Source organism: Trachypithecus francoisi, unplaced genomic scaffold, assembly GCF_009764315.1.
Source record: "Trachypithecus francoisi isolate TF-2019V2 unplaced genomic scaffold, Tfra_2.0 Lachesis_group10, whole genome shotgun sequence".
NCBI lineage: Eukaryota > Metazoa > Chordata > Mammalia > Primates > Cercopithecidae > Trachypithecus > Trachypithecus francoisi.
In genome coordinates this window covers 85,255,448-85,273,791 of record NW_022681455.1, presented here as the reverse complement: position 1 = coordinate 85,273,791, position 18,344 = coordinate 85,255,448, and the positions used below count along the sequence as shown (strand labels likewise).

The 18,344-nt window shown below is 39.1% G+C and overlaps 1 pseudogene; it reads left to right on the top strand.

Annotated features, from left to right (window-relative positions):
- The first annotated feature begins 3,308 nt into the window (after nucleotides 1–3,308).
- LOC117088578 lies at nucleotides 3,309–4,145 on the top strand (annotated as a pseudogene).
- The last annotated feature ends 14,199 nt before the right edge of the window (nucleotides 4,146–18,344 follow it).

Genomic DNA, 18,344 nt, shown 5'->3' with positions numbered 1-18,344 from the left:
CCCGCCAGGGTGGGTTTTTTTTTTGTTTGTTTGTTTCCTACCTCTGCAGTGACACTTTCTTTTCCCATGTTTTTTTCTCAGACGAGGTGAAAATAAAATGTCTTGAGATCATGAATATCTGCATTTAGTGCGCCCTGTGCTACCATCTGCACTCTTGCTAAGTTAAATTACATTAGAATAGTAGATGCATTCCAGTTTCATTTCTCAGTGGTATCCGGAACTTGCCAAAATTATTCTTTTGTCATTTGTATGTTACACAAATGATTTTATAAAATTGTTTTAGCTGGACAAGGTGACTCCCTTTTCTGATGTTGCCAGCTGTGTTTGTCAGTTTACCAACTATTGCCAGTGAATAAAAAGACCTACTGCCCTACCAACTAGGTCATGTACAATTCTCATAATTTCTTCATTCTTTATAATCATAGTTGATGGCTAGTAATATGTTGTAGGACACTGTTCATAGAATATGGTGAAATTGATGAGAATATGATGTTTTTGATTATTAAACTGGTAAAAATAAAACAAGGTGTTATTTATTTTCTGATATGGATTTGTATGCAAAAATGTATGTCAGGAAGAATGTAAAAAAACTATTAAAACATATAAAAAATACAATTCTAAATAGTAAATATTATTATAATAATGAAAAAGTCGATTTAATAAAACTTTATCTTGTCCAAAATAGCATATTCTGTAATGCAAAATAGTGACAGGTTTGTGAATAACTTCTTTCTCTCATGACAATCTTTTTTTCTGATGTCTGATCAAGCCCATTGACTTTATAATCAACCTTTGGTTACTGGTCCATTGAAAGGATGGATGTTTTCCCTGACATCCATGATTGTGCATATCCTTTGGGGCTTACAGTATTAAGAATATCCTGAGATGAAAGTGAGAATAATGAAGATGAACTTTATCTGTATTACCTGTCTTCTGAGAGTGCTCAGGGGCTTCACCCTCAACCCAAAGGCAAGCTGGTTGCCAGATCTCATAGTGAGTGCTGAGATTTGCATTTGGATATCTAAGTGTGTGCTGTATCAAATAGGACCCAATTCTTACACTCAGATCAACCTATATGACCTCATGGATTGTTTTCTTCTATTTAATTTCTCTCAGTGGTACACCATGTTTTCAGGTCTCATGATTATTTTATGTTGGAATTGCCAGACTCAGCAAAAAAAAATACAGAGCATACAGTTAAGTTTAATATTCAGAAAGAAAACAAATAACTTTTTAATATAACTATAAAATAGTTAAACATTTGCATGTAGCATTTCTATGCATAACTATTATTATATATCACATATATATATACTCACTATTTTTACTTATGTGAAATTCATATTTAATACTCTTGTACTTTATCTGTTGATCTCAATCCACAAGAACCATAGCCCTCCTCAGTGTCCAGGCTCAGCACCAATGACCTAGAGTCCCATTGAGTGAAGGTCACATAAGAGTGTGAGAGTCATTTACAGAGTGGGGGCATGAATGAAAAATGGTGAGATGGATGTCTTTGGGGTAAAAAGAGAAAATATTAAAATTATTAGTTATGGTACTTTTTCTATTACATTTATTCTCTCTCTTTGTTAGATAACCTACAATTCCTGAAGAATAATAATAAAAAGATTCTGGTACATAGTTATTAAATAATTCCATATATGTTAGTGATTCATACCCAAATTTTGCTTTACTTGTACTGGATTGCAAACCTTATAATGTGAAGATCATTAAGACTTTCTGTCAATATTCTTCTGGTGTTTCTCCTGAGTGCAATATGGCAACAGATTCCAACTGAGCTGAGTGTGCAAATGTATATTGTTGAGAACTATCAATTGGTTGGATCTGTAAGTCGAAATAAATACGTCCCTTTAATAGATTAAGTGCTTGGATAAAAAGTAAAAATTATTTGCTGCAGCTTTCTAAGTGGTCTTAGAGCAATGCCTACCTCAGCCATTATTTTCTGAGTATGAGCCAAAAACACAAACTATCACATAATCTGCATTGCCTTACATATTTACACTTAGGGACTAGTGTAGTTTTAAGTGACTTTGAAAACAATTGAACACTTTTACATCTCAGAAGAAAAATAGAGTGCCTATAGATTTTGTTTCAGTATTAAACAGCTGAATTGTTCTATGCCAGTATTGAATTGATTTAATAAAATAATAATGCCAGCATCCAGAGCAAATAACATGAGAACAATTTTTAAATTATTCAGTAAAATTTCAGAAAATTACTTTGATACAGAGATCTTTCAATTAACATATGAAGAAAATTGCCTTTATTATTGAAGAGCAAAGTGTTTTTGAAGGCATGGGAGGGTATTCCTGTATTAAGTGAAGGCTCAAGTAAAAGATCTTCACATAAGCATTTTAATGTGAAATTATGGATGCCATAAACTTGAGAAATGTTTTGTTCGTTCTCTTGAAAATTGAAAGCAGGGTTTTAGTAATTCCTTTCTGAGATGATGAGGGTTTAGATAAGGAGTACCATGTTAAAACTAAGCTTCAAGAAAACCAGAACCATTTTGAAAAGATACAGTTAGTACAGCAATGTTCACATCCTAAACCCCAGATCCTGTGAATATCTTAGCTAATAAGACAAAGGAAAATTAAGTACCGATGGTGTCAAGGTTAATAAGCATCTGACTTCATGATAGATTATTTCATCATTAGCAGAAGCCCTATGTAATTAGAAGGGTACTTAAATATGAAAGAGGGAGGCAATAAGAAAAGCATTAGAGTGATGGGATATTGGATCAATTCAATGCAACTTTTTTCAAAAAAATTTTTGGTGATTCTTTTTCCATTAGCATAAAGTTTACCTCATTTCAGTGGTAAAAGCATCCATGATTTATTTTATATGCATGTTATTATGGGTGGTTAAAATTAAACAAAAAATACAGAAAGAAATGCTTTTTGAGGAGTGAGCCACAGGTACTATATGAGTATAGATAATGTGCACCATACATAGGTGTGATTGTAGATGTGTTGATATTTGATATATATATGAATTATTTGTTGTAAAATATAATACTCAGGCTGCATTTAAAAATTTTATATGAGATAGTCAGGGTTAATCAAGATAAATGGGTAAAATTAAAATGATAAGGTTGCTTATAGTTTTGACTATACAATAACTCACATTGATGATAAGAGGTCTATTGCTTTTTTTCAGATACATAAAATATAATTCCTCTTCATCATTAACATGACCATGTTCCAGTTAAGGTACGACTAACAATTGCCCTTCTTTTTCAAGCTGGTGTTGGACTCACAGCCAACAACTTCCTCCTATTCTTCTGAATCTTCTCCCTCCTTCAGGATCAGAGGCGTAAGCCCACTGACCTCATCACCTGTTACCTGGCCCTTGTCCACTTAGTGTTGCTCCTCATTGTGATCTTCTTGGCATCTCCAGACCTGTTTGAGTCACTGTATTTTCAGAGAGACTTCAAGTGGAAGGCATTCTTCTACATGCACAGGGTGATGGGGAGCCTCTCCATCTGCACCACCTGCCTCCTGAGCATGAGCCAGGCCGTCGCCGTCAGCCCTGGCACCTCCTGGTCTGCAAGGAGTGAACAGAAGTTCACAGGTTACATCTTTCACTCCTTCTTCCTATGGGTTCTCAGTTTGTCTCTCAGTAGTAACCTGCTCTCCTCCACTGTGGTTTCTTCTAATGGGTCCAACATGGTTATGCTAAGTATCAGTAAATACAGCTCACTTTCTTCCATAAGATACATTATCAAGAGCCTGTCTTTCATGCTGCCACTGTTTATGAATGTCTTCTTTGTAGCAATCATGCTGCTCTCAAGTGCATACATGGTAATTCTCTTGTCCAGGCACCAGAGACCATCCCAATACCTTCATAGAACCAACCTCTCTCCAAGAACCTCCCCAGAGAAAAGGGCCACCCAGACCATCCTGCTGCTGGTGAGTTGCTTTGTGGTCACGTAGTGGGTGGACCTGATTATCTCATCCTCCTCATCTCTATTATTGGCTTATGACTCAGTCATTGTGAGTGTCCAGAGGCTTGCAGGCAGTTTCTATTCCACTGTCAGCCCTTTCACACTTACTAGTTCTGATAAAAGAATAATCAAAATTTTGCATAATGTGCAATATAAATATAAATTTTTAATAAATTAATTATAAAAATAGTCTGAAAAATAGATTATTTTGACATTAGTTAAATTATACAAGAAATAGATGATTTGATATATAATTTAATGACACTTTTAATCTATCTAAATTCTTTTGAAACCTATGCTGCCAAAGACTTAGTGGTTTCTTGAATTCAATGTCCACCCCTACAGTCTCCTGTGTCTACAGGTTCTTTATCTTTAATTTTGATTCCCTAATTTTTCTATAAGACAACTTTTCTATCTTCTTGAAGTGTACACTCAAGAAGCTCCTGTTGGTAAATACAATCTCTCTCCCTTTCTTTCTCTCTCTCTCTCTTTTTTACTTTTTAAGGTAATTTAGTTTACCCTTATTTATTAAAAATATGCTAGCTATGTATCCAATTATAGGTTGAACAATAACTTTTTTTCAGAACTCTTAATATTTATTTCTCAGTTTTCTGGGTCTGCAGAGGCTGTGGAGATTTTACTCTCACCTTGTAGGTTCTCTCTCCTTCTCATGGCTTTTAATTGTCTTCATTCTATTTGGTGTTATGCAGTTTGCCTGTTATTTTGTTAAATATCCTTATTTATTGCTTTCTTTTAGACACAGCACACTTCTGCATTTATGAGTTTATGTCTGATTTTTAATTTTCAAAATTTGAAAATAATTATTTTATTAGTGTGATTTATTATTTGTATGGACTTAAGTAAAATAATTTTGCTTTGTTCCTTCTCATTCTGTACTTATACATGTATAATTGCATTCAGATTGCTACTATTTTGTTTCTCTTACTGTATTTGGCTACATTCATTCTTTTCAATAGTCCAATTCACTAATCCAGTTCATTAATCCTCTTGTCATCAACTCAGTCTAATTTAATATTTAACTCATACATTGTATATTAATATATATTCAAATTATTCCATTTCTATTTGACTCTTTTACAAATTTGCTTGTTTAGTTTATAATTTTCTGATTATTTTGTTACCCCCTTTCCCCCATTTGCTTACAAATTTAAACATATTTCCAATATGCCTAGTTTTGTGATGCCTAATTTCTTCTGACCCCTTTACCTGATGGCTTATTTTCTTCTGTCCTTTACAGTTTTTTATTTGCTTCTCACACAAATAAAGATCTCACATTAAAACAAAATAGTATGGCTTGGCTTGTAATTTTTGTTAAAAGCAGTAGTATATGTTGTATGAAACAGTATAAACAGTTTTTAGGTTATTGATGAGCAGTTTTCCCTCAGATAGATCTTAGTGTAGGCGTCTGTGGTCATGTAGATGAGAAGTAGGTTGGGATTGAAATTTGTTATGGCAGCAATAACCTTCTGAGCACCAGGGAATTGAAATCCTTTTCAGGATACTTTGCTGATATCTCCCAGGTTTGCTATGCCTTCCCTTGGTGCCTTTTATCAGAGATGGTCTCGTGCACAGCTGTATTTTACTCTGATTTTTACTGCTTTCTTTTTCTTTTTTTTTTTTTTTTGAGATGGAGTCTTGCTCTTGTTATCCAGGCTGGAGTGCAACGGCATAATCTCGGCTCACTGCAACCTCCACCTCCCAGGTTCAAGCGATTCTCCTGCCTCAGCCTCCTGAGTAGCTGGGATTACAGGCACCCACCACCACGCCCGGCTAATTTTTGTATTTTTGGTAGAGATGGAGTTTCACCACGTTGGCCAGGCTGGTCTTGAACTCCTGACCTCAGGTGATTCACCTGCCTAGGCCAACCAAAGTGCTGGGATTACAGGTATGAGCCACTGTGCCCGGCCAACTCCATGTTTTTTTAACTTGGTGACAGGAGGTGAAGGAGTGAGGATATCTCTGATGTTCTGAGGAAGCCTCAGACAGCACTGTCAACTGCGGTGTGTGGTGACTGACATTTAAAGATGTTCCTGCCCCTCCCGTAGATGCAATGCAGGGACAAGGGTGCATTTCTGTTTCTCCCCCCATAGTAGAGAGGCTCCTAGTCCATGGTTTTAGATCCCAGTGGAAGTAGGTCTGCAACAGTGCCCTGTAAATTAACAGTTTAGTTTATTTGTTGTTTTTGTTGTTTTGAGACAGGGTCTCACTTTGTCGCCCAGGCTGGAGTGCAGTGGCGTAATCTCTGCTTACTGCAGTCTCCACCTTCTGGGCTTAAGCAATCCTGACGCCTCAGCCCCCCAAGTAGCTGCAACTACAGACATGTGCCACCATGCCCAGTTATTTTTTGTATTTTTTGTAGAGACAAGGTTTCACCATGTTGCTGGTCTTGAACTCCTGGGCTCAATTAATCTGCCTGCCTCGGCCTCTCAGAGTGCTGGAATTATAAGCATAAGCCCTGCTCCTGGCTAGGCTTCAGTTTCTTTATGGGAGATGCATCTGTGCAGAGATGTGGATGTTGGCCTTGTTTCTCCACCATCAGTTGCTGTGAGTTTTTTCATGGTTCCCTCTGGCTCATGTTTAGATGCTCTTACTCTGCACATTGGGCCTTGTATTCTATGGGAGAGACAGGAAAGCTATGTCTCCAGAATTGTAGCAGTGGGTGGGATAGTGGTCCCTCCCCATCAGCACTGTTGGGGAAGCATTCTCAGGATTCTACCCCGTCCTCCCTGACAGGCCTTGTAGGGTTGCTAGAAACACTCTAATAAAGGTGTAAACCTTATGTCTGTAGACTCCAGGGTTTCACCTTCTCCTTCACCCACCTACAGACAGCCACCAGGTACTACTTCAAAAGTTTTGGTTTAATTTTACCAGTGTACATGGTCTTTCAGGTGCACATTAAAGCCTGGGGCCTCCATTACCTGCAGGCTTCTGCATTCCCTGTTGTTGGATTTGTTGTCTTCCCTGTGACTTCAGGTCTCTAAACGGTTCAGAACAAGCCATTCATTCATTTGCAGTTTTTCTAGCTTTTTTGTTTGTGTAATGTAGGAGCAACTCTTTGTCAGGTGTCTACATCTACAAACAACTCAGAAGTGGATATTTTTAAATACATTTCTTTTCTGTCATACTTTTAGTACTTCTCTACAATTACCTATGCTAATTATTCTTCAGTATTTTTTATATTTGTGTGTCTTTCTCTCTCTATTTATTTATTTATTTATTTTTTGAGATGGAGTCTCACTCTGTTGTCCAGACTGGAGTGCAGTGGCGCAATCTTGGCTCACTGCAACCTCTGCCTCCCAGGTTCAAGCGACTCTCCTGCCTTAGCCTCCCCAATAGCTGGGATTACAGGCATGCACCACCATGCCTGGTTAATTTTTGTATTTTTTTTAGTAGAGACAGAGTTTTGCCATGTTGGCCAGGCTGGTCTCAAACTTCTGAACTCAGGTGATCCACCTGCCTCCTCCTCCCAAAGTGCTGAGATTACAGGTGTGAGCCATCATGCCTGACCTAGTTACCTAGAAGTAATCTTATTTGTTTATTTTTAGGTTTGCTTCCTGGAATTTTGAGGTTAAATTCAAAATCTCATTGCTCAGACCAATGTCATGAGACTTCTACCCTATGTTTTTTTTTTTAATGGCAGTTTCAGAGTGTCAGGTCTTACATGTAAGTTTTTAATAAATTATGAGTTAATTTTTATATATGGTGTAAAATGAAGGTGTTATTTTATTGTTCTCTGTGTGAATACCCGGCTTTCCCAACATTATTTATTGAAGAGACTGTCATTCTTTATTGTATATTTTTGTTACCTTCATCTAAAATCAATTAGCTGTAAATGCATGAATTTCTGAGTTTTTTATTTTGCTCCATTAACCTATGTGTCTGCTTTTATGCCCATACCATGCTGTTTTGGTTACTATAGCTTTGTACCATGTTTTGTTGTCAAGTAATGTAATGTTTGCACATTTTTCTTTTTTAGCTGATATTGCCCTGACTCTTCAAGGCCTTTTTTGCATCATATAAATTATAGAATTTTTATCTTATGTCTGTAAAGTATGTCACTGGTATCTTGATAAGAATTATATTAAATCTGTAGATTATCTTGTGTAATATAGACATTAAAACAATATTGATTCTAGAAATTCATGAATAAGGGACATCTTTCCATTTGTTTTTATTTAATTTTTGACCTCAATTTTTAAAGCTTTTTTTAGCTTTTAACATACAGATTTTACCTTTTTGATTCAATTTATTTCTGCATATACTTTTTATATGTATTATAGATAGAATTGTTTTCTTGATTTGTTTTTCAAATACTTTTACATAGTTTCTTGTTAGTGTGTAAAAACCCTATTGACTTTTATATGTTGATTTTATCTCTCACAAGTTTACTACATTTCTACATTAGATCTAGCAGTTTTTTAGTAGAGTTCTAAAGGTTTCATATATAAAATTATGTGGTCTGCAAACAGTGAGAAGTTAAATTCCTTTCTAATCTGTATGCCTTTGATTTTGTTCTCTAATTTCTCTGGCTTGGATATAGAGGATTGTATTGAATAAGATTGATGAAAGTGAGTATTCTTGTTTGTTCCAGGTCTTATAGAAAAAGCTTGCAACTTTGTGTCATTTAATATATTATTAGCTGTTTATTTGTAATACATGGCCTTTAATTGGTTCAGGTGAATTTATTCTATACCTAATTTGTTGAGAGTTTTTATCATGAAGGGATGTTACTTTGAAACAAATTTATTCAAATATTTAAATGGTTATACTTGGTCCTGCGGTGTTTCTTTCTGATCAGAAGCTGAGACGTGTATCCATACATACCTACAGGAGGGCATAAGGGCATCACGTCTCACATTCTGTCAAAATGACCTGCTTATGAAGTCTACTGTCAGTGACTGACTCCATAAAATAAATTGAGGCCGAGGAACTGTCATCTGCTTTCTTCATTGAATTATGCCAAGTGTCTGAAAAGGTGCTTAATATATACGTGATGAATACATTAGCCCTAACTCCCACCTCTTTAGATATATCTGACTGTACTTTTCTCAGCACCCAGGGATATCCATTCTCTCTGGGTCAAGGACAAAGTCCAGCTAAAATGAAGCTCAACTGTCCTTTACAAACGTAAGAACAGGTATGTCTTCTATATGCTTTTCCAATTATAGAAGGACATGAGTCACTGAGACATGAGAAAAAGCTTCTTGGGTGAAAGAACAGAAAAAATATGTAAATATGAACAACCAGAGCATGCCCAACAGCCTTTCCACCGAGCCAAGCACTAGGGATCCACTTTTCATGTTTTATGTTATTCATTCCTCACAAAAACTGTATGAGGTTCGTGGTACAATTCTCTTCAGAGATGGAAACTGAGGCTAATATAGATGCATTGTTATTCTGAAACACAGTAGCTGGCAGAGTCACCCCTGTGCCTTGGAAAAAACAGAAGCTTGCCTACTGAACATCTGGTCTGGGAACAACGGAGTGGTGGTGAAGTCCTGGTATAAGTTCAGGAAAATGGTAAAGAAGAAGATAGTTTGACCCCTGAAGGCTGCTGCCAGGGACTGCATCAGCTTCTCCCTTGTCCCTGGCTGGGGGGTTGGCTTCATTCAAATCTCTAGGTTCAGGATAGACTCATATTTGTACGTGGGCATGTGTGTGTGGGTGGGGGAAAGAAGGAACACACAGTCAGTGACGAGACCATGAAACACCAGAGGACTGGAATGTGTGGCTCAGATCAGGAGGTCCCCATCCTTTGGAGACCTGTGCATGGGGAGGACATACATGTTCATGGTGAAGAATTTTTTAGGCTTCCAATGATGAATTTGATGTGGAGGTAAAGAATAATTAATCCATTAATAACTTCAAGGCATCTTCATCATACTGTATCAGCTGTAGAACAACAGCATTCACCTGTTGTGTTAATAATCTTTATGAAGAGCACTATCCCAGAGAGTTCCCAAAAATCATTCTCAATGTAGAAATGAGAAAACACAGGCTTTGTGATGTCAAATGGCTGCTCCAAAACACACAGGTCAGAATGAGAATCTTCCATGGTGAGGGTTGCATGACATTTCCTCTAAGCTACCTGGGGCTCGGTCTGTTCATGACATAGAGGGAAAGGGTATGGGGAAGCTGCATTTTCTCTGTTTTAAAGACAGGGTATAGGGCAAGAAACCCTAGCACAACTCTTTTGACTTAAAGCAACATAACTGGGTTTTCTAACCTCAAAGGGAGAGAAACAGCTGCAGCAACCCCACACCTGGCAAAAGTGTCCATGCTAGGAAACTCCAGGGTGGGAGAAAGCCCGTCAGCGGGCCAAGGATCTGAGGACATAACTCAGTGAACAGAAAACCCAAATAAGCATAAAACAACTGAAAGGTAACTCAAACATACCAGTTGGAAAAGTGGAAATAGAAACATAATTTTCTTTTTTTTTTTTTCTTTATTGTACTTTAAGATTTAGGGTACATGTGCACAACGTGCAGGTTTGTTACATATGTATACATGTGCCATGTTGGTGTACTGCACCCATTAACTTGTCATTTACACTAGGTATATCTCCTAATGCTATCCCTCGCCCCTACCCCCTCCCCACAATAGGACCTGGTGTGTGATGATCCCCTTCTTGTGTCCAAGTGATCTCATTATTCAATTCCCACCTATGAGTGAGAACATGCAATATTTGGTTTTCTCTTCTTGCAGTAGTTTGCTGAGAATGATGGTTTCCAGCTGCATCCATGTCCCTACAAAGGACACGAACTCATCCTTTTTTATGGCTACATAGTATTCCACGGTGTATATGTGCCACATTTTCTTAATCCAGTCTGTCACTGATAGACATTTGGGTTGATTCCAAGTCTTTGCTATCGTGAATAGTGCCGCAATAAACATACGTGTGCATGTGCCTTTATAGCAGCATGATTTACAATCCTTTGGGTATATCCACAGTAATGGGATGGCTGGGTCAAATGGTATTTCTAGTTCTAGATCCTTGAGGAATCGCCACACTGTTTTCCACGATGGCTGAACTAGTTTACAGTCCCACCAACAGTGTAAAAGTGTTCCTATTTCTCCACATCCTCTCCAGGACCTGTTGTTTCCTGATTTTTTAATGATCGCCATTCTAACTGGTGTGAGATGGTATCTCATTGTGGTTTTGAGTTGCATTTCTCTGATGACCAGTGATGATGAGCATTTTTTCATTTGTTGGCTGTATGAATGTCTCCTTTTGAGAAGTGTCTGTTCATATCCTTTGCTCACTTTTTGATGGGGTTGTTTGTTTTTTTCTTGTAAATTTGATTGAGTTCTTTATAGGTTCTGGATATTAGCCCTTTGTCATATGAGTAGATTGCAAAAATTTTCTCCCATTCTGTAGGTTGCCTGTTCACTCTGATGGTAGTTTCTTTTGCTGTGCAGATGCTCTTTAGTTTAATTAGAAACCGTTTGTCAATTTTGGCTTTTGTTGCCGTTGCTTTTGGTGTTTTAGACATGAAGTCCTTGCCCATGCCTATGTCCTGAATGGTATTACCTAGATTTTCTTCTAGGGTTTTTATGGTTTTAGGTCTAACATTTAAGTCTCTAATCCATCTTGAATTAATTTTCGTATAAGGAGTAAGGAAAGGATCCAGTTTCAGCTTTCTGCTTATGGCTAACCAATTTTCCCAGCACCATTTATTAAACAGGGAATCTTTTCCCCATTTCTTGTTTTTGTCAGGTTTGTCAAAGATCAGATGGCTGTAGATGTGTGGTATTATTTCTGAGGGCTCTGTTCTGTTCCATTGGTCTCTATCTCTGTTTTGGTATGAGTACCATGCTGTTTTGGTTACTGTAGCTTTGTAGTATAGTTTGAAGTCAGGTAGCATGATGCCTCCAGTTTTTTTCTCTTGGCTTAGGATTGTCTTGGCAATGCGGGCTCTTTTTTGGTTCCATATGAACTTTAAAGCAGTTTTTTCCAATTCTGTGAAGAAAGTCATTGGTAGCTTAATGGGGATGGCATTGAATCTATAAATTACCTTGGACCATATGGCCATTTTCACAATATTGATTCTTCCTATCCATGAGCATGGTATGTTCTTCCATTTGTTTGTGTCCTCTTTTATTTCACTGAGCAGTGGTTTGTAGTTCTGCTTGAAGAGGTCCTTTACATCCCTTGTAAGTTGGATTCCTAGATATTTTATTCTCTTTGAAGCTATTGTGAATGGGAGTTCATTCATGGGTTGGCTCTCTGTTTGTCTGTTACTGGTGTATAATAATGCTTGTGATTTTTGCACATTGATTTTGTATCCTGAGACTTTGCTGAAGTTGCTTATCAGCTTAAGGAGATTTGGGGCTGAGACAATGGGGTTTTCTAAATATGCAATCATGTCATCTGCAAACAGGGACAATTTGACTTCTTCTTTCCCTAACTGAATAGTCTCTATTTCTCTCTCTTGCCTGATTGCCCTAGCCAGAACTTCCAACACTATGTTGAATAGGAGTGGTGAGAGAGGGCATCCCTGTCTTGTGCCCGTTTTCAAAGGGAATGGTTACAGTTTTTGCCCATTCAGTATGATATTGGCTGTGGGTTTGTCATAAATAGGTCTTATTATTTTGAGATATGTTCCATCAATACTGAATTTATTGAGAGTTTTTAGCATGAAGGGCTGTTGAATTTTGTGAGAGACCTTTTCTGCATCTATTGAGATAATCATGTGGTTCTTGTCTTTGGTTCTGTTTATATGCTGGATTATGTTTATTGATTTGTATATGTTGAACCAGCCTTGCATCTCAGGGATGAAGCCCACTTGATCATGGTGGATAAGCTTTTTGATGTGCTGCTGGATTCCGTTTGCCAGTATTTTATTGAGGATTTTTGGATCGATGTTCATCAGGGATATTGGTCTAAAATTCTCTTTTTTTGTTGTATCTGTCAGTCTTTGGTATCAGGATGATGTTGGCATCATAAAATGAGTTAGGGAGGATTCCCTCTTTTTCTATTAATTGGAATAGTTTCAGAAGGAATGGTACCAACTCCTCCTTGTACCTCTGTTAGAATTCGGCTATGAATTCGTGTGGTCCTGGACTTTTTTTGGTTGCTGGCTATTAATTATTGCCTCAATTTCAGAGCCTGCTATTGGTCTATTCAGGGATTCAACTTCTTCCTGGTTTAGTCTTGGGAGAGTGTAAGTGTCCAGGAAATTATCCATTTCTTGTAGGTTTTCTAGTTTATTTGCGTAGAGTTGTTTATAGTATTCTCTGATGGTAGTTTGTATTTCTGTGGGGTCAGTGGTGATATCCCCTTTATCATTTTTTATTGCATCTATTTGATTCTTCTCTCTTTTCTTCTTTATTAGTCTTGCTAGTGGTCTATCAATTTTGTTGATCTTTTCAAAAAACCAGCTCCTGGATTCACTGATTTTTTGGAGGGTTTTTTTGTGTCTCTATCTCCTTCAGTTCTGCTCTGATCTTAGTCATTTCTTGCTTTCTGCTGGCTTTTGAATGTGTTTGCTCTTGCTTCTCTAGTTCTTTTAATTCTGATGTTAGGGTGTCAATTTTAGATCTTTCCTGCTTTCTCTTGTGGGCATTGAGTGCTATAAATTTCCCTCTACACACTGCTTTAAATGTGTCCCAGAGATTTTGGTATGTTGTATCTTTGTTCTCATTGATTTCAAAGAACATCTTTATTTCTGCCTTCATTTCGTTATGTACTCAGTAGTCATTCAGGAACAGGTTGTTCAGTTTCCATGCAGTTGAGTGATTTTGATTGAGCTTCTTAGTCCTGAGTTCTAGTTTAATTACACTGTGGTCTGAGAGACAGTTTGTTATAATTTCTGTTCTTGTATATTTGCTGAGGAGTGCTTTACTTTCAACTATGTGGTCAATTTTGGAGTAAGTGCGATGTGGTGCTGAGAAGAATGTCTATTCTGTTGATTTGGGGTGGAGAGTTCTGTAGGTGTCTATTAGGTCTGCTTGGTGCAGAGTTGAGTTCAATTCCTGGATATCCTTGTTAACGTTCTGTCTCGTTGATCTGTTTAATGTGGACAGTGGGGTGTTAAAGTCTCCCATTATTATTGTATGGGAGTCTAAGTCTCTTTCTAAGTCTCTAAGGACTTGCTTTATGAATCTGGGTGCTGCTGTATTGGGTGCATATATATCTAGGATAGTTAACTCTTCCAGATGAATTGATCCCTTTACCATTATGTAATGGCCTTCTTTGTCTCTTTTGATCTTTGATGGTTTAAAGTCTGTTTAATCGGAGACTAGGATTGCAACCCCTGCTTTTTTTTGTTTTCCATTTGCTTGGTAGATCTTCATCCATCCCTTTACTTTGAACCTATGTGTGTCTCTGCATGTGAGATGGGTCTCCTGAGTACAGCAAACTGATGGGTCGTGACTCTATCTAATTTGCCAGTCTGTGTCTTTTAATTGGACCACTTAGTCCATTTACATTTAAGGTTAATATTGTTATGTGTGAACTTAATCCTGTCATTGTGATATTAGCTGGTTATTTTGCTCGCTAGTTGATGCAGTTTCTTCCTAGCATCAATGGACTTTACATTTTGTCATGTTTTTGCAATGGCTGGTACCTGTTGTTCCTTTCCATGTTCAGTGCTTCCTTCAGGATCTCTTGTAGGGCAAGCCTCGTGGTGACAAAATCTCTAAGCATTTGTTTGTCTGTAAAGGATTTTATTTCTCCTTCACTTATGAAACTTAGTTTGGCTGGATATGAAATTCTGGGTTGAAAATTCTTTTCTTTAAGAATGTTGAATATTGGCCCCCACTCTCTTCTGGCTTGAAGAGTTGCTGCCGAGAGATCTGCTGTTCATCTGATGGGCTTCCCTTTGTGGGTAACCCGACCTTTCTCTCTGGCTGCCCTTAATGTTTTTTTCCTTCATTTCAACTTTGGTGAATCTGATAATTATGTGTCTTGGAGTTGCTCTTCTCGAGGAGTATCTTTGTGGCGTTCTTTGTATATCCTGAAATTGGATGTTGGCCTGCCTTACTAGGTTGAGGAAGTTCTCCTGGATGATATCCTGCAGAACATTTTCCAACTTGTTTCAGTTTTCCCCATCACTTTCAGGCACACCAATCAGATGTAGATTTGGTCTTTTCACATAATCCCATACTTCTTGGAGGCTTTGTTCATTTCTTTTCACTCTTTTTCCTCCACACTTCTCTTCTCGCTTCATTTCATTCATTTGATCTTCAATCGCTGATACTCTTTCTTCCAGTTGATCGAGTCAGTTACTGAAGCTTGTGCATTTGTCACATATTTCTCATGTTATAGTTTTTATCTCTATCAGTTCTTTTAAGGTCTTCTCTGCATTGATTATTCTAGTTATCCATCCATCCATCGCTTTTTCAAGGTTTTTAGTTTCTTTGCGCTGGTTACGTAGTTCGTCCTTTAGTTCTGAGAAGTTTGATTGACTGAAGCCTTCTTCTCTCAACTCATCAAAGTCATTCTCCGTCCAGCTTTGTTCCATTGCTGGCAATGAGCTGCATTCCATTTGAGGGGGAGATGCACTCTGATTTTTTGAATTTCCAGCTTTTCTGCACTGCTTTTTCCCCATCTTTGTGGTTTTATCTGCCTTTGGTCTTTGATGATGGTGACGTACTGATGGGGTTTTGGTGTAGGTGTCCTTTCTGTTTGTTAGTTTTCCTTCTAACAGTCAGGACCCTCTGCTATACATCTGTTGGAGTTTGCTTGAGGTCCACTCCAGACCCTGTTTGTCTGGGTATCAGCAGCGGAGGCTGCAGAAGATAGAATTTTGCTGAACAGCGAGTGTTGCTGTCTGATTCTTGCTCTGGAAGCTTCGTCTCAGGGGTGTACCCCACCATATGAGGTGTGAGTTGTGGGGGATGTTTCCCAGTTAGGCTACTCAGGGGTCAAGGACTCACTTGAGCAGGCAGTCTGTCCATTCTCAGATCTCAACCTCCGTGCTGGGAGATCCACTGCTCTCTTCAAAGCTATCAGACAGGGGCATTTACCTCTGCCGAGGTTTCTGCTGGTTTTTGTTTAGCTATGCCCTGTCCCCAGAGGAGGAGTCTACAGAGGCCGGCCAGCCTCCTTGAGCTGCGGTGGGCTCCACCCAATTCGAGCTTCCCAGTGGCTTTGTTCACCCACTTAAGCCTCAGCAATGGCTGGCACTCCACCCCCAGCCTCGCTGCTGCCTTGCAGTTAGACCTCAGACTGCTGTGCTAGCAATGAGGGAGGCTCCGTGGGCATAGGACCCTCCCAGCCAGGTGTAGGATGTAATCTCCTGGTGTGCTGTTTGCTAAGACCCTTGGTAAAGCGCAGAATTAGGGTGGGAGTTACCCGATTTTCCAGGTGTTGTGTGTCTCAGTTTCTCTTGGCTAGGAAAAGGGATTCCCTTCCCCCTTGCATTTCCCAGGTAAGGCGATGCCTTGCCCTGCTTCAGCTCTCCCTGGCTGGGCTATACCAGCTGACCAGCACTGATTGTCCGGCACTCCCCAGTGAGATGAACCTGGTACTTCAGTTGAAAATGCAGAAATCACCCGTCTTCTGTGTCACTCACGCTGGGAGCTGGAGGCTGGAGGCTGGAGCTCTTCCTATTCGGCCATCTTGGTCACGCCCCCGAAACATAATTTTCTTTGCCACATTGGTATCAGTTTGTCAAATAATTCAAAGAAGGTTAACATCCAGGGAAGTCTGGATCCAAAATGGCAGATACATTCAGAAACTCCTGTTGGTAGTGTACCTGTCACAGCCCTTCTGGAACACAATCTGGCTTTAGCTATTCACACTTTACATATGCCTGTTCTTAAACTGAGTCATTTCTTTCTTGGGAGACTGTCATCTACCAGGGATTAGTACATGTCATGAGCTAAATTGTGTTCCCCTTCCCAAAATTTATATGTTCATGTTTTAACACCTGGTGCCTCAGAATGTGACTATACTTGAACATAAAGTCTCTGCAAAGGTAATTAAGGTTAAGTGAATTCATTGGGACGCATCCTAATTCAACATAACTGGGGCCCTCATTGGAAGAGGCAGTCAGGGCACAGAAAAGCACAAGAGGAGATCTTGTGCACACAGAGATAGAAGATGATCATCTGCAAGCCAAGCAGGGACCTCAGAGAAAACACCCAGCCACCATTTTCAGATTGGATTTCTAGCCTCCAGAACTGTGAGGAACTCAATTTTTGTTGTTAGAGCACTTCAGCCTGTGTTATTACAGAAGCCATAGCAAACTGTCATAGCCTATTAGGACACATGTAAGATGTTCCCTGAAGCATGAGTGAAATGGAAATAGAATTTATTATGTCAGGATCCATCAGCATTAAAAGGCTGAATTACTGAGAAAAAGGCTCTCCCTTATGAAATATTATGAAGACATGTGAGGGCCTACCCTGACGGGGCTATAGGGATGAGTTCTGTGAGATGACTAATGACCCTTTCTGTGTAACCCCCACTATTTGGATAAAACCCTTCTCTAGTAAGAGTGTACATTTTTAAAGCTTAGAAAAGTTCTGGCAGGGAGGACACTGAAGCTGCCTGTTGCAGGAGGTATCTGGGGTGGGTAGTTAAAGCAATAAACATAGTAGCAACCTGCAAAGATACTCATGGCCTAGTGTAAAGTAAAAACAGCACAAAAGTGTTTTCTTTGATATTTCTACAAGTATCTGACTGGTGACTGTGCACCTAAGTTGCTATTATGGACTAATGAACGCCAGATTCCTTTGGGAAGGGATTGTGGGACACTTAATTGAGGAAGCTCTAAAACGTTTTCTAGGGAGTCCTCATACTTGGGTCTGGATCTTGGGCCTTCCCTAGTCTTTTGGGTCTCTTTGGAGACCCCACTGTGCCCACTTCCATCCCAGTCCAACCCTGCCCATGGTTGTTGGCATGGTGTATCTGCTCTTTATCCAATGAGACAAAGTAGCTGAACTCATCAAACAGCTCCTCGTGGAGCTCTGCAAAGAGAGTGCCTGCAAGCCTGGCCAAGAGGTGTCAATGGCATGCCTGGGTTTCACCACAGGGGACACCCCCATTAAAAATTCTGCCCCTTAGATCAGGCGCAAAGCAACATTTGCCTTGACCTCCTGCCAGGGAGAAAATCAGATGAAAGCTTGAAATTTTTGTATAAACATCTGAACAGATAAAGGTGGTCCCCAGCACTCATCTTTCTATCCTGCCAGCCATAACCTGGGGTATAAATTTGGCAGACACGTTAGCTTCTCAACAGCTGGAAACCTGCTCCTGTCAGAAAAGGACCCATTATCTCTTTCTTTCCCACAAGACATGGTGACAAGGAGAGGTGTAGGGCTGCCCAGATGGTATCAAAGGTGAGGCCTGGCCTAAATGGGCCTGCCCTGCGTGGCCTTCTGTTACCTATGGGTGCCCCCTTCCACA